The sequence below is a fragment of the Anomaloglossus baeobatrachus genome, chromosome 10 (assembly GCF_048569485.1).
Source record: "Anomaloglossus baeobatrachus isolate aAnoBae1 chromosome 10, aAnoBae1.hap1, whole genome shotgun sequence".
In the NCBI taxonomy this organism is placed as follows: Eukaryota; Metazoa; Chordata; class Amphibia; order Anura; family Aromobatidae; genus Anomaloglossus; species Anomaloglossus baeobatrachus.
Genome location: NC_134362.1, coordinates 6,806,510 through 6,822,948, shown reverse-complemented (window position 1 = coordinate 6,822,948; position 16,439 = coordinate 6,806,510).

Here is a 16,439-nt window from a genome sequence, read left to right as displayed (position 1 = left end):
GATGCTCCCTGTATACAGAGATACATGATAAGATCCTGTCTTTAGCCACCACTAGGAGGAGCTCCCTGTATACAGAGATACATGATAAGATCCTGTCTGCAGCCACCACTAGAGGGAGCTCCCTGTATACAGAGATACATGATAAGATCCTGTCTTTAGCCACCACTAGGGGGAGCTCCCTGTATACAGAGATACATGATAAGATACTGTCTGCAGCCACCACTAGAGGGAGCTCCCTGTATACAGAGATACATGATAAGATCCTGTCTGCAGCCACCACTAGGGGGAGCTCCCTGTATACAGAGATACATGATAAGATCCTGTCTTTAGCCACCACTAGGAGGAGCTCCCTGTATACAGAGATACATGATAAGATCCTGTCTGCAGCCACCACTAGAGGGAGCTCCCTGTATACAGAGATACATGATAAGATCCTGTCTGCAGCCACCACTAGAGGGAGCTCCCTTTATACAGAGATACATGATAAGATCCTGTCTGCAGCCACCACTAGACGGAGCTCCCTGTATACAGAGATACATGATAAGATCCTGTCTTTAGCCACCACTAGGAGGAGCTCCCTGTATACAGAGATACATGATAAGATCCTGTCTGCAGCCACCACTAGGGGGCGCTCCCTGTATACAGAGATACATGATAAGATCCTGTCTGCAGCCACCACTAGGGGGAGCTCCCTGTATACAGAGATACATGATAAGAATCCTGTCTGCAGTCACCACTAGGGGGAGCTCCCTGTATACACAGACACATGATAAGCTCCTGTCTGCAGTCACCACTAGGGGGAGCTCCCTGTATACAGAGATACATGATCAGATCCTGTCTGCAGTCACCACTAGGGGGAGCTCCCTGTATACAGAGATACATGATAAGATCTTGTCTGCAGCCACCACTAGGGGGAGCTCCCTGTATACAGAGATACATGATAAAATCCTGTCTGCAGCCACCACTAGGGGGAGCTCCCTGTATACAGAGATACATGATACGATCCTGTCTGCAGTCACCACTAGGGGGAGCTCCCTGTATACAGAGATACATGATACGATCCTGTCTGCAGCCACCACTAGGGGGAGCTCCCTGTATACACAGATACATGATAAAATCCTGTCTGCAGCCACCACTAGGGGGAGCTCCCTGTATACAGAGATACATGATACGATCCTGTCTGCAGTCACCACTAGGGGGAGCTCCCTGTATACAGAGATACATGATAAGATCCTGTCTGCAGACACCACTAGGGGGAGCTCCCTGTATACAGAGATACATGATAAGATCCTGTCTGCAGACACCACTAGGGGGAGCTCCCTGTACACAGAGATACATGATAAGATCCTGTCTGCAGTCACCACTAGGGGGAGCTCCCTGTATACAGAGATACATGATAAGATCCTGTCTGCAGCCACCACTAGGGGGAGCTCCCTGTATACAGAGATACATGATACGATCCTGTCTGCAGTTACCACTAGGGGGAGCTCCCTGTATACAGAAATACATGATAAGATCCTGTCTGCAGCCACCACTAGGGAGAGTTCCCTGTATACAGAGATACATGATAAGATCCTGTCTGCAGACACCACTAGGGGGAGCTCCCTGTATACAGAGATACATGATACGATCCTGTCTGCAGTCACCACTAGGGGGAGCTCCCTGTATACAGAAATACATGATAAGATCCTGTCTGCAGCCACCACTAGGGGGAGCTCCCTGTATACAGAGATACATGATCAGATCCTGTCTGCAGCCACCACTAGGGGGAGCTCCCTGTATACAGAGATACATGATAAGATCCTGTCTGCAGCCACCACTAGGGGGAGCTCCCTGTATACAGAGACACATGATAAGATCCTGTCTGCAGCCACCACTAGGGGGAGCTCCCTGTATACAGAGATACATGATAAGATCCTGTCTGCAGCCACCACTAGGGGGAGCTCCCTGTATACAGAGATACATGATACGATCCTGTCTGCAGCCACCACTAGGGGGAGCTCCCTGTATACAGAGACACATGATAAGATCCTGTCGGCAGTCACCACTAGGGGGAGCTCCCTGTATACAGAGATACATGATAAGATCCTGTCTGCAGTCACCACTAGGGGGAGATCCCTGTATACAGAGATACATGATAAGCTCCTGTCTGCAGTCACCACTAGGGGGAGCTCCCTGTATACAGAGATACATGATAAGATCCTGTCGGCAGCCACCACTAGGGGGAGCTCCCTGTATACAGAGATACATGATAAGCTCCTGTCTGCAGTCACCACTAGGGGGAGCTCCCTGTATACAGAGATACATGATAAGATCCTGTCTGCAGTCACCACTAGGGGGAGCTCCCTGTATACAGAGACACATGATAAGATCCTGTCGGCAGCCACCACTAGGGGGAGCTCCCTGTATACAGAGATACATGATAAGATCCTGTCTGCAGTCACCACTAGGGGGAGCTCCCTGTATACAGAGATACATGATAAGATCCTGTCTGCAGCCACCACTAGGGGGAGCTCCCTATATACAGAAATACATGATAAGATCCTGTCTGCAGTCACCACTAGGGGGAGCTCCCTGTATACAGAGACACATGATAAGATCCTGTCGGCAGCCACCACTAGGGGGAGCTCCCTGTATACAGAGACACATGATAAGATCCTGTCTGCAGCAACCACTAGGGGGAGCTCCCTGTACACAGAGATACATGATAAGATCCTGTCTGCAGACACCACTAGGGGGAGCTCCCTGTATACAGAGACACATGATAAGATCCTGTCTGCAGCCACCACTAGGGGGAGCTCCCTGTATACAGAGACACATGATAAGATCCTGTCTGCAGCCACCACTAGGGGGAGCTCCCTGTATACAGAGATACATAAGATCCTGTCTGCAGACACCACTAGGGGGAGCTCCCTGTATACAGAGACACATGATAAGATCCTGTCTGCAGCCACCACTAGGGGGAGCTCCCTGTATACAGAGACACATGATAAGATCCTGTCGGCAGCCACCACTAGGGGGAGCTCCCTGTATACAGAGACACATGATAAGATCCTGTCTGCAGTCACCACTAGGGGGAGCTCCCTGTATACAGAGATACATGATAAGATCCTGTCTGCAGCCACCACTAGGGGGAGCTCCCTGTATACAGAGACACATGATAAGATCCTGTCGGCAGCCACCACTAGGGGGAGCTCCCTGTATACAGAGATACATGATAAGATCCTGTCTGCAGCCACCACTAGGGGGAGCTCCCTGTATACAGAGATACATGATACGATCCTGTCTGCAGTCACCACTAGGGGGAGCTCCCTGTATACAGAGATACATGATAAGATCCTGTCTGCAGTCACCACTAGGGGGAGCTCCCTGTATACAGAGATACATGATAAGATCCTGTCTGCAGCCACCACTAGGGGGAGCTCCCTGTATACAGAGATACATGATAAGATCCTGTCTGCAGCCACCACTAGGGGGGAGCTCCCTGTATACAGAGATACATGATAAGATCCTGTCGGCAGCCACCACTAGGGGGAGCTCCCTGTATACAGAGATACATGATAAGATCCTGTCTGCAGTCACCACTAGGGGGAGCTCCATGTATACAGAGACACATGATAAGATCCTGTCTGCAGCCACCACTAGGGGGAGCTCCCTGTATACAGAGATACATGATAAGATCCTGTCTGCAGCCTCCACTAGAGGAATCTCCCTGTATACAGAGATACAGGATTAGATCCTGTCTGCAGCCACCACTAGGGGGAGCTCCCTGTATACAGAGATACATGATAAGATCCTGTCTGCAGACACCACTAGGGGGAGCTCCCTGTATACAGAGATACATGATAAGATCCTGTCTGCAGCCACCACTAGGGGGAGCTCCCTGTATACAGAGATACATGATAAGATCCTGTCTGCAGTCACCACTAGGGGGAGCTCCCTGTATACAGAGACACATGATAAGATCCTGTCGGCAGCCACCACTAAGGGGAGCTCCCTGTATACAGAGATACATGATAAGATCCTGTCTGCAGCCACCACTAGGGGGAGCTCCCTGTATACAGAGATACATGATACGATCCTGTCTGCAGTCACCACTAGGGGGAGCTCCCTGTATACAGAGATACATGATAAGATCCTGTCTGCAGTCACCACTAGGGGGAGCTCCCTGTATACAGAGATACATGATAAGATCCTGTCTGCAGCCACCACTAGGGGGAGCTCCCTGTATACAGAGATACATGATAAGATCCTGTCTGCAGCCACCACTAGGGGGAGCTCCCTGTATACAGAGATACATGATAAGATCCTGTCTGCAGTCACCACTAGGGGGAGCTCCCTGTATACAGAGATACATGATAAGATCCTGTCTGCAGCCACCACTAGGGGGAGCTCCCTGTATACAGAGATACATGATAAGATCCTGTCTGCAGCCACCACTAGGGGGAGCTCCCTGTATACAGAGATACATGATAAGATCCTGTCTGCAGCCACCACTAGAGGGAGCTCCCTGTATACAGAGATACATGAGAAGATCCTGTCTACAGCCACCACTAGGGGGAGCTCCCTGTATACAGAGATACATGATAAGATCCTGTCTGTAGCCACCACTAGGGGGAGCTCCCTGTATACAGAGATACATGATAAGATCCTGTCTGCAGCCACCACTAGGGGGAGCTCCCTGTATACAGAGATACATGATAAGATCCTGTCTGCAGCCACCACTAGGGGGAGCTCCCTGTATACAGAGATACATGATAAGATCCTGTCTGCAGCCACCACTAGGGGGAGCTCCCTGTATACAGAGACACATGATAAGATCCTGTCGGCAGCCACCACTAGGGGGAGCTCCCTGTATACAGAGACACATGATAAGATCCTGTCTGCAGTCACCACTAGGGGGAGCTCCTTGTATACAGAGATACATGATAAGATCCTGTCTGCAGCCACCACTAGGGGGAGCTCCCTGTATACAGAGACACATGATAAGATCCTGTCGGCAGCCACCACTAGGGGGAGCTCCCTGTATACAGAGATACATGATAAGATCCTGTCTGCAGCCACCACTAGGGGGAGCTCCCTGTATACAGAGATACATGATACGATCCTGTCTGCAGTCACCACTAGGGGGAGCTCCCTGTATACAGAGATACATGATAAGATCCTTTCTGCAGTCACCACTAGGGGGAGCTCCCTGTATACAGAGATACATGATAAGATCCTGTCTGCAGCCACCACTAGGGGGAGCTCCCTGTATACAGAGATACATGATAAGATCCTGTCTGCAGCCACCACTAGGGGGAGCTCCCTGTATACAGAGATACATGATAAGATCCTGTCGGCAGCCACCACTAGGGGGAGCTCCCTGTATACAGAGATACATGATAAGATCCTGTCTGCAGTCACCACTAGGGGGAGCTCCATGTATACAGAGACACATGATAAGATCCTGTCTGCAGCCACCACTAGGGGGAGCTCCCTGTATACAGAGATACATGATAAGATCCTGTCTGCAGCCTCCACTAGAGGAATCTCCCTGTATACAGAGATACAGGATTAGATCCTGTCTGCAGCCACCACTAGGGGGAGCTCCCTGTATACAGAGATACATGATAAGATCCTGTCTGCAGACACCACTAGGGGGAGCTCCCTGTATACAGAGATACATGATAAGATCCTGTCTGCAGCCACCACTAGGGGGAGCTCCCTGTATACAGAGATACATGATAAGATCCTGTCTGCAGTCACCACTAGGGGGAGCTCCCTGTATACAGAGACACATGATAAGATCCTGTCGGCAGCCACCACTAGGGGGAGCTCCCTGTATACAGAGATACATGATAAGATCCTGTCTGCAGCCACCACTAGGGGGAGCTCCCTGTATACAGAGATACATGATACGATCCTGTCTGCAGTCACCACTAGGGGGAGCTCCCTGTATACAGAGATACATGATAAGATCCTGTCTGCAGTCACCACTAGGGGGAGCTCCCTGTATACAGAGATACATGATAAGATCCTGTCTGCAGCCACCACTAGGGGGAGCTCCCTGTATACAGAGATACATGATAAGATCCTGTCTGCAGCCACCACTAGGGGGAGCTCCCTGTATACAGAGATACATGATAAGATCCTGTCTGCAGTCACCACTAGGGGGAGCTCCCTGTATACAGAGATACATGATAAGATCCTGTCTGCAGCCACCACTAGGGGGAGCTCCCTGTATACAGAGATACATGATAAGATCCTGTCTGCAGCCACCACTAGGGGGAGCTCCCTGTATACAGAGATACATGATAAGATCCTGTCTGTAGCCACCACTAGGGGGAGCTCCCTGTATACAGAGATACATGATAAGATCCTGTCTGCAGCCACCACTAGGGGGAGCTCCCTGTATACAGAGATACATGATAAGATCCTGTCTGCAGCCACCACTAGGGGGAGCTCCCTGTATACAGAGATACATGATAAGATCCTGTCTGCAGTCACCACTAGGGGGAGCTCCCTGTATACAGAGATACATGATAAGATCCTGTCTGCAGCCACCACTAGGGGGAGCTCCCTGTATACAGAGATACATGATAAGATCCTGTCTGCAGCCACCACTAGGGGGAGCTCTCTGTATACAGAGATACATGATAAGCTCCTGTGTGCAGCCACCACTAGGGGGAGCTCCCTGTATACAGAGATACATGATAAGATCCTGTCTGCAGCCACCACTAGGGGGAGCTCCCTGTATACAGAGATACATGATAAGATCCTGTCTGCAGTCACCACTAGGGGGAGCTCCCTGTATACAGAGATACATGATAAGATCCTGTCTGCAGGTGGATGCTGCACATATATTCTTGTTGCATGTAACCATGGTGACACATAAATATAGCTGTATATTCTAAAAGTAGCAGATTTTTATTCAACACTATTTATAATATTGTGTTATTTATACTCATATACACTGATACAATAAAATTTTGATGCAAAAAAAAAGTCCTCTTCGCCCTCGTTACTATGAAAGCCAAAATATAAAGCTCAGTAATTGTGTGATGAAACGTTTATACTGGGGTCTCAGGTGCTCACCTCTGCTTGCTGTCAGTGAAGTAGAATATTATTTACATTTCGAGGCTGCCATGATCTGTTCCTGGTCACACAGCTGAGGATTTGTTACAATGTATCAGTCTGGTTAAGGCTTTGTGCCCACAATGAGTTTCTGACGCTTCGTATTTTCACTGTCAATAACGCAGCATCTTACGCTTCCGGCAGAGCGGATGGAAGTCTGGAAATCTCGCGCCCGCTCCGATGATTTTTTACTCCCTTTAAACAGACCAGAGTTTTTTGTGCAGATTTTCCCCATAGATTTGTATTAGATGTGGAAAACCAGGAAGTATCGAAACAAAGCAGATACCAAAAAGAGACAAAAGCCGATAACAATGCAAGTAACCAAATTTACATAATCGGTGCAGAAGTTCTGAAACATCAAAACCTCCCCAAAAGCTGAAACCTCCCCAAAAGCTGAAACCTCCCCAAAAGCTGAAGGAGGGACGGAGTCTACAGTGTTTGTCTCACTACCAGCAGCACAGAAACACAGCATCACAACCACCAGCAGTACAGAAATTCATCATCAGAACCCCCAGCAGTACAGAAACACAGCATCACAACCACCAGCAGTACAGAAATTCATCATCAGAACCCCCAGCAGTACAGAAACACAGTATCACAACCACTAGCAGTACAGAAATTCATCATCAGAACCCCCAGCAGTACAGAAACACAGCATCACAACCACCAGCAGTACAGAAATTCGTCATCAGAACCACCAGCAGTACAGAAATTCATCATCAGAACCACCAGCAGTACAGAAATTCATCATCAGAACCACCAGTACAGAAGTTCATCATCAGAACCACCAGCAGTACAGAAATTCATCATCAGAACCACCAGTACAGAAATTCATCATCAGAACCACCAGCAGTACAGAAATTCATCATCAGAACCACCAGCAGTACAGCAATTCATCATCACAACTACCAGCAGCACAGAAATACATCCATATAACCCCATCAGTTCAGAAACACAGCATCAACACCTGCATCAGTACAGAAATACATAATCAGAACCACAAGCAGTACATGGTACATCAACAGTAATGTCAGGTCAGATACATACACATTTGTATTGTATGAACTGACAACTTCCAGTACATCCAGGGCGGGCTCCAGGCTGTTGTGGGCCCCGGGCTAAAGAGTCTCAGTCGGCCCCATACACACATAGAAACGCACATATACATATTTAAAGACAAATTCACAAGAACACATCTAAATAGACAAATCTGTACACAGTCATATACAGACATACATAGATACACATCATACACACAGACACATTAGAGGTATTAATAAGGGGAAGCCGGCAGCAGCCGCAGTCACCTCCTCCGCTTGTCTCCATCCAGCTCCTCCTGGGCATGGGGCTGTGCCGCGCTTATTGGTGGCCATGGCTAACAGACATGGCCGCACACAGAACACACTGACACTGCTGTATCTATCCCAGGAGAGACTGGAGACATACAGCAATGGGGGCACATACAGCTCCAGGGGGGGGGGCATACAGCTCTGAAGTGGCATACAGCACTGTGATGGGGGGACATACAGCTCTTGGGGTATACAGCAATGGGGTGGGGGGGAGGGAGATACAGCTCTGTGAGGGTATACAGCTCTAGGGGTTATAGCTCACTGGAGTGGTGAGACAGACACTTCTGGGGGTATACAGCACTGGGGTGGGGGGACAGACAGTTCTGGGGGTATACAGCACTGGAGTGGGGGGGACAGACAGTACTGGGGGTATACACCACTGGGGTGCATGGGACAGATAGCACTGGGGGTATACAGCACTGGGGTGCATGGGACAGATAGTACTGGGGGTATACAGCACTGGGGTGCATGGGACAGATAGCACTGGGGGTATACAGCACTGGGGTGCATGGGACAGATAGTACTGGGGTATACACCACTGGCGTGCATGGGACAGATAGCACTGGGGGTATACAGCACTGGGGTGCATGGGACAGATAGCACTGGGGGTATACAGCACTGGGGTGCATGGGACAGATAGCACTGGGGGTATACAGCACTGGGGTGCATGGGACAGATAGCACTGGGGGTATACACCACTGGCGTGCATGGGACAGATAGCACTGGGGGTATACACCACTGGGGTGCATGGGACAGATAGCACTGGGGGTATACAGCACTGGGGTGCATGGGACAGATAGTACTGGGGTATACACCACTGGCGTGCATGGGACAGATAGCACTGGGGGTATACAGCACTGGGGTGCATGGGACAGATAGCACTGGGGGTATACAGCACTGGGGTGCATGGGACAGATAGCACTGGGGGTATACAGCACTGGGGTGCATGGGACAGATAGCACTGGGGGTATACACCACTGGCGTGCATGGGACAGATAGCACTGGGGGTATACACCACTGGGGTGCATGGGACAGATAGTACTGGGGTATACACCACTGGCGTGCATGGGACAGATAGTACTGGGGTATACACCACTGGCGTGCATGGGACAGATAGCACTGGGGGTATACAGCACTGGGGTGCATGGGACAGATAATACTGGGGGTATACACCACTGGGGTGCATGGGACAGATAGTACTGGGGGTAAACAGCACTGGGGTGCATGGGACAGATAGTACTGGGGGTATACACCACTGGCGTGCATGGGACAGATAGTACTGGGGTATACACCACTGGCGTGCATGGGACAGATAGCACTGGGGGTATACAGCACTGGGGTGCATGGGACAGATAGCACTGGGGGTATACACCACTGGGGTGCATGGGACAGATAGTACTGGGGGTATACACCACTGGGGTGCATGGGACAGATAGTACTGGGGGTATACAGCACTGGGGTGCATGGGACAGATAGTACTGGGGGTATACAGCACTGGGGTGCATGGGACAGATAGCACTGGGGGTATACAGCACTGGGGTGCATGGGAAAGATAGTACTGGGGGTATACAGCACTGGGGTGCATGGGACAGATAGCACTGGGGGTATACAGCTCTGGGGTGCATGGGACAGATAGTACTGGGGGTATACAGCTCTGGGGTGCATGGGACAGATAGCACTGGGGGTATACACTATTGGGGTGCATGGGACAGATAGCACTGGGGTATACACTACTGGGGTGCATGGGACAGATAGCACTGGGGGTATACACTACTGGGGTGCATGGGACAGATAGCACTGGGGGTATACACTACTGGGGTGCATGGGACAGATAGTACTGGGGGTATACACCACTGGGGTGCATGGGACAGATAGTACTGGGGGTATACAGCACTGGGGTGCATGGGACAGATAGTACTGGGGGTATACACCACTGGCGTGCATGGGACAGATAGCACTGGGGGTATACAGCACTGGGGTGCATGGGACAGATAGTACTGGGGGTATACAGCACTGGGGTGCATGGGACAGATAGCACTGGGGGTATACAGCACTGGGGTGCATGGGACAGATAGTACTGGGGGTATACAGCACTGGGGTGCATGGGACAGATAGCACTGGGGGTATACAGCTCTGGGGTGCATGGGACAGATAGTACTGGGGGTATACAGCTCTGGGGTGCATGGGACAGATAGCACTGGGGGTATACACTATTGGGGTGCATGGGACAGATAGCACTGGGGTATACACTACTGGGGTGCATGGGACAGATAGCACTGGGGGTATACACTACTGGGGTGCATGGGACAGATAGCACTGGGGGTATACACTACTGGGGTGCATGGGACAGATAGTACTGGGGGTATACACCACTGGGGTGCATGGGACAGATAGTACTGGGGGTATACAGCACTGGGGTGCATGGGACAGATAGTACTGGGGGTATACACCACTGGCGTGCATGGGACAGATAGCACTGGGGGTATACAGCACTGGGGTGCATGGGACAGATAGTACTGGGGTATACACCACTGGCGTGCATGGGACAGATAGCACTGGGGGTATACACCACTGGGGTGCATGGGACAGATAGCACTGGGGGTATACAGCACTGGGGTGCATGGGACAGACAGCACTGGGGGTATACAGCACTGGGGTGCATGGGACAGATAGCACTGGGGGTATACACCACTGGGGTGCATGGGACAGATAGTACTGGGGTATACACCACTGGGGTGCATGGGACAGATAGCACTGGGGGTATACACCACTGGGGTGCATGGGACAGATAGCACTGGGGGTATACAGCACTGGGGTGCATGGGACAGACAGCACTGGGGGTATACAGCACTGGGGTGCATGGGACAGACAGCACTGGGGGTATACAGCACTGGGGTGCATGGGACAGATAGCACTGGGGGTATACACCACTGGCGTGCATGGGACAGATAGCACTGGGGGTATACAGCACTGGGGTGCATGGGACAGATAGCACTGGGGGTATACAGCACTGGGGTGCATGGGACAGATAGCACTGGGGGTATACAGCACTGGGGTGCATGGGACAGATAGCACTGGGGGTATACAGCACTGGGGTGCATGGGACAGATAGCACTGGGGGTATACACCACTGGCGTGCATGGGACAGATAGCACTGGGGGTATACACCACTGGGGTGCATGGGACAGATAGTACTGGGGTATACACCACTGGCGTGCATGGGACAGATAGTACTGGGGTATACACCACTGGCGTGCATGGGACAGATAGCACTGGGGGTATACAGCACTGGGGTGCATGGGACAGATAATACTGGGGGTATACACCACTGGGGTGCATGGGACAGATAGTACTGGGGGTAAACAGCACTGGGGTGCATGGGACAGATAGCACTGGGGGTATACACCACTGGGGTGCATGGGACAGATAGTACTGGGGTATACACCACTGGCGTGCATGGGACAGATAGCACTGGGGGTATACAGCACTGGGGTGCATGGGACAGATAGCACTGGGGGTATACACCACTGGGGTGCATGGGACAGATAGTACTGGGGGTATACACCACTGGGGTGCATGGGACAGATAGTACTGGGGGTATACAGCACTGGGGTGCATGGGACAGATAGTACTGGGGGTATACAGCACTGGGGTGCATGGGACAGATAGCACTGGGGGTATACAGCACTGGGGTGCATGGGACAGATAGTACTGGGGGTATACAGCACTGGGGTGCATGGGACAGATAGCACTGGGGGTATACAGCTCTGGGGTGCATGGGACAGATAGTACTGGGGGTATACAGCTCTGGGGTGCATGGGACAGATAGCACTGGGGGTATACACTATTGGGGTGCATGGGACAGATAGCACTGGGGTATACACTACTGGGGTGCATGGGACAGATAGCACTGGGGGTATACACTACTGGGGTGCATGGGACAGATAGCACTGGGGGTATACACTACTGGGGTGCATGGGACAGATAGTACTGGGGGTATACACCACTGGGGTGCATGGGACAGATAGTACTGGGGGTATACAGCACTGGGGTGCATGGGACAGATAGTACTGGGGGTATACACCACTGGCGTGCATGGGACAGATAGCACTGGGGGTATACAGCACTGGGGTGCATGGGACAGATAGCACTGGGGGTATACAGCACTGGGGTGCATGGGACAGATAGCACTGGGGGTATACAGCACTGGGGTGCATGGGACAGATAGCACTGGGGGTATACACCACTGGCGTGCATGGGACAGATAGCACTGGGGGTATACAGCACTGGGGTGCATGGGACAGATAGTACTGGGGGTATACAGCACTGGGGTGCATGGGACAGATAGCACTGGGGGTATACAGCACTGGGGTGCATGGGACAGATAATACTGGGGGTATACACCACTGGCGTGCATGGGACAGATAGCACTGGGGGTATACAGCACTGGGGTGCATGGGACAGATAGCACTGGGGGTATACACCACTGGCGTGCATGGGACAGATAGTACTGGGGTATATACACCACTGGGGTGCATGGGACAGATAGCACTGGGGGTATACAGCACTGGGGTGCATGGGACAGATAGTACTGGGGGTATACAGCACTGGGGTGCATGGGACAGATAGCACTGGGGGTATACACCACTGGGGTGCATGGGACAGATAGTACTGGGGGTATACAGCACTGGAGTGCATGGGACAGATAGTACTGGGGGTATACAGCACTGGGGTGCATGGGACAGATAGCACTGGGGGTATACAGCACTGGGGTGCATGGGACAGATAGCACTGGGGGTACACAGCACTGGGGTGCATGGGACAGATAGCACTGGGGGTATACAGCTCTGGGGTGCATGGGACAGATAGTACTGGGGGTATACAGCACTGGGGTGCATGGGACAGATAGTACTGGGGGTATACAGCACTGGGGTGCATGGGACAGATAGTACTGGGGGTATACAGCACTGGGGTGCATGGGACAGATAGCACTGGGGGTATACAGCTCTGGGGTGCATGGGACAGATAGTACTGGGGGTATACAGCACTGGGGTGCATGGGACAGATAGTACTGGGGGTATACAGCTCTGGGGTGCATGGGACAGATAGCACTGGGGGTATACAGCACTGGGGTGCATGGGACAGATAGCACTGGGGGTATACACCACTGGGGTGCATGGACAGATAGTACTGGGGGTATACACCACTGGGGTGCATGGGACAGATAGCACTGGGGGTATACAGCACTGGGGTGCATGGGACAGATAGTACTGGGGGTATACACCACTGGGGTGCATGGGACAGATAGTACTGGGGGTATACAGCACTGGGGTGCATGGGACAGATAGCACTGGGGGTATACAGCACTGGGGTGCATGGGACAGATAGCACTGGGGGTATACAGCTCTGGGGTGCATGGGACAGATAGCACTGGGGGTATACACCACTGGCGTGCATGGGACAGATAGCACTGGGGGTATACAGCACTGGGGTGCATGGGAAAGATAGTACTGGGGGTATACAGCACTGGGGTGCATGGGACAGATAGCACTGGGGGTATACAGCACTGGGGTGCATGGGACAGATAGTACTGGGGGTATACACCACTGGGGTGCATGGGACAGATAGTACTGGGGGTATACAGCACTGGGGTGCATGGGACAGATAGCACTGGGGGTATACAGCACTGGGGTGCATGGGACAGATAGCACTGGGGGTATACAGCACTGGGGTGCATGGGACAGATAGCACTGGGGGTATACACCACTGGGGTGCATGGGACAGATAGCACTGGGGGTATACACCACTGGGGTGCATGGGACATACAGCACTGGGGGTATACAGCACTGGGGTGCATGGGACAGATAGCACTGGGGGTATACAGCACTGGGCTGCATGGGACAGATAGCACTGGGGGTATACAGCACTGGGGTGCATGGGACAGATAGCACTGGGGGTATACACCACTGGGGTGCATGGGACAGATAGCACTGGGGGTATACACCACTGGGGTGCATGGGACAGATAGCACTGGGGGTATACACCACTGGGGTGCATGGGACAGATAGTACTGGGGGTATACACCACTGGGGTGCATGGGACAGATAGCACTGGGGGTATACACCACTGGGGTGCATGGGACAGATAGCACTGGGGGTATACACCACTGGGGTGCATGGGACAGATAGCACTGGGGGTATACACCACTGGGGTGCATGGGACAGATAGCACTGGGGGTATACACCACTGGGGTGCATGGGACAGATAGTACTGGGGGTATACACCACTGGGGTGCATGGGACAGATAGCACTGGGGGTATACACCACTGGGGTGCATGGGACAGATAGCACTGGGGGTATACACCACTGGGGTGCATGGGACAGATAGCACTGGGGGTATACACCACTGGGGTGCATGGGACAGATAGCACTGGGGGTATACACCACTGGGGTGCATGGGACAGATAGCACTGGGGGTATACACCACTGGGGTGCATGGGACAGATAGTACTGGGGGTATACAGCACTGGGGTGCATGGGACAGATAGCACTGGGGGTATACAGCACTGGGGTGCATGGGACAGATAGCACTGGGGGTATACACCACTGGGGTGCATGGGACAGATAGCACTGGGGGTATACACCACTGGGGTGCATGGGACATACAGCACTGGGGGTATACAGCACTGGGGTGCATGGGACAGATAGCACTGGGGGTATACAGCACTGGGGTGCATGGGACAGATAGCACTGGGGGTATACACCACTGGGGTGCATGGGACAGATAGCACTGGGGGTATACACCACTGGGGTGCATGGGACAGATAGCACTGGGGGTATACACCACTGGGGTGCATGGGACAGATAGTACTGGGGGTATACAGCACTGGGGTGCATGGGACAGATAGCACTGGGGGTATACACCACTGGGGTGCATGGGACAGATAGCACTGGGGGTATACACCACTGGGGTGCATGGGACAGATAGCACTGGGGGTATACACCACTGGGGTGCATGGGACAGATAGTACTGGGGGTATACAGCACTGGGGTGCATGGGACAGATAGCACTGGGGGTATACAGCACTGGGGTGCATGGGACAGATAGCACTGGGGGTATACAGCACTGGGGTGCATGGGACAGATAGCACTGGGGGTATACACCACTGGGGTGCATGGGACAGATAGCACTGGGGGTATACACCACTGGGGTGCATGGGACAGATAGCACTGGGGGTATACACCACTGGGGTGCATGGGACAGATAGTACTGGGGGTATACAGCACTGGGGTGCATGGGACAGATAGCACTGGGGGTATACAGCACTGGGGTGCATGGGACAGATAGCACTGGGGGTATACAGCACTGGGCTGCATGGGACAGATAGCACTGGGGGTATACACCACTGGGGTGCATGGGACAGATAGCACTGGGGGTATACAGCACTGGGGTGCATGGGACAGATAGTACTGGGGGTATACACCACTGGGGTGCATGGGACAGATAGTACTGGGGGTATACACCACTGGGGTGCATGGGACATATAGCACTGGGGATATACACCACTGGGGTGCATGGGACAGATAGCACTGGGGGTATACAGCACTGGGGTGCATGGGACAGATAGTACTGGGGGTATACAGCACTGGGGTGCATGGGACAGATAGCACTGGGGGTATACAGCTCTGGGGTGCATGGGACATATAGCACTGGGGGTATACACCACTGGGGTGCATGGGACAGATAGTACTGGGGGTATACAGCACTGGGGTGCATGGGACATATAGCACTGGGGATATACACCACTGGGGTGCATGGGACAGATAGCACTGGGGGTATACAGCACTGGGGTGCATGGGACAGATAGTACTGGGGGTATACAGCACTGGGGTGCATGGGACAGATAGCACTGGGGGTATACAGCACTGGGGTGCATGGGACATATAGCACTGGGGATATACACCACTGGGGTG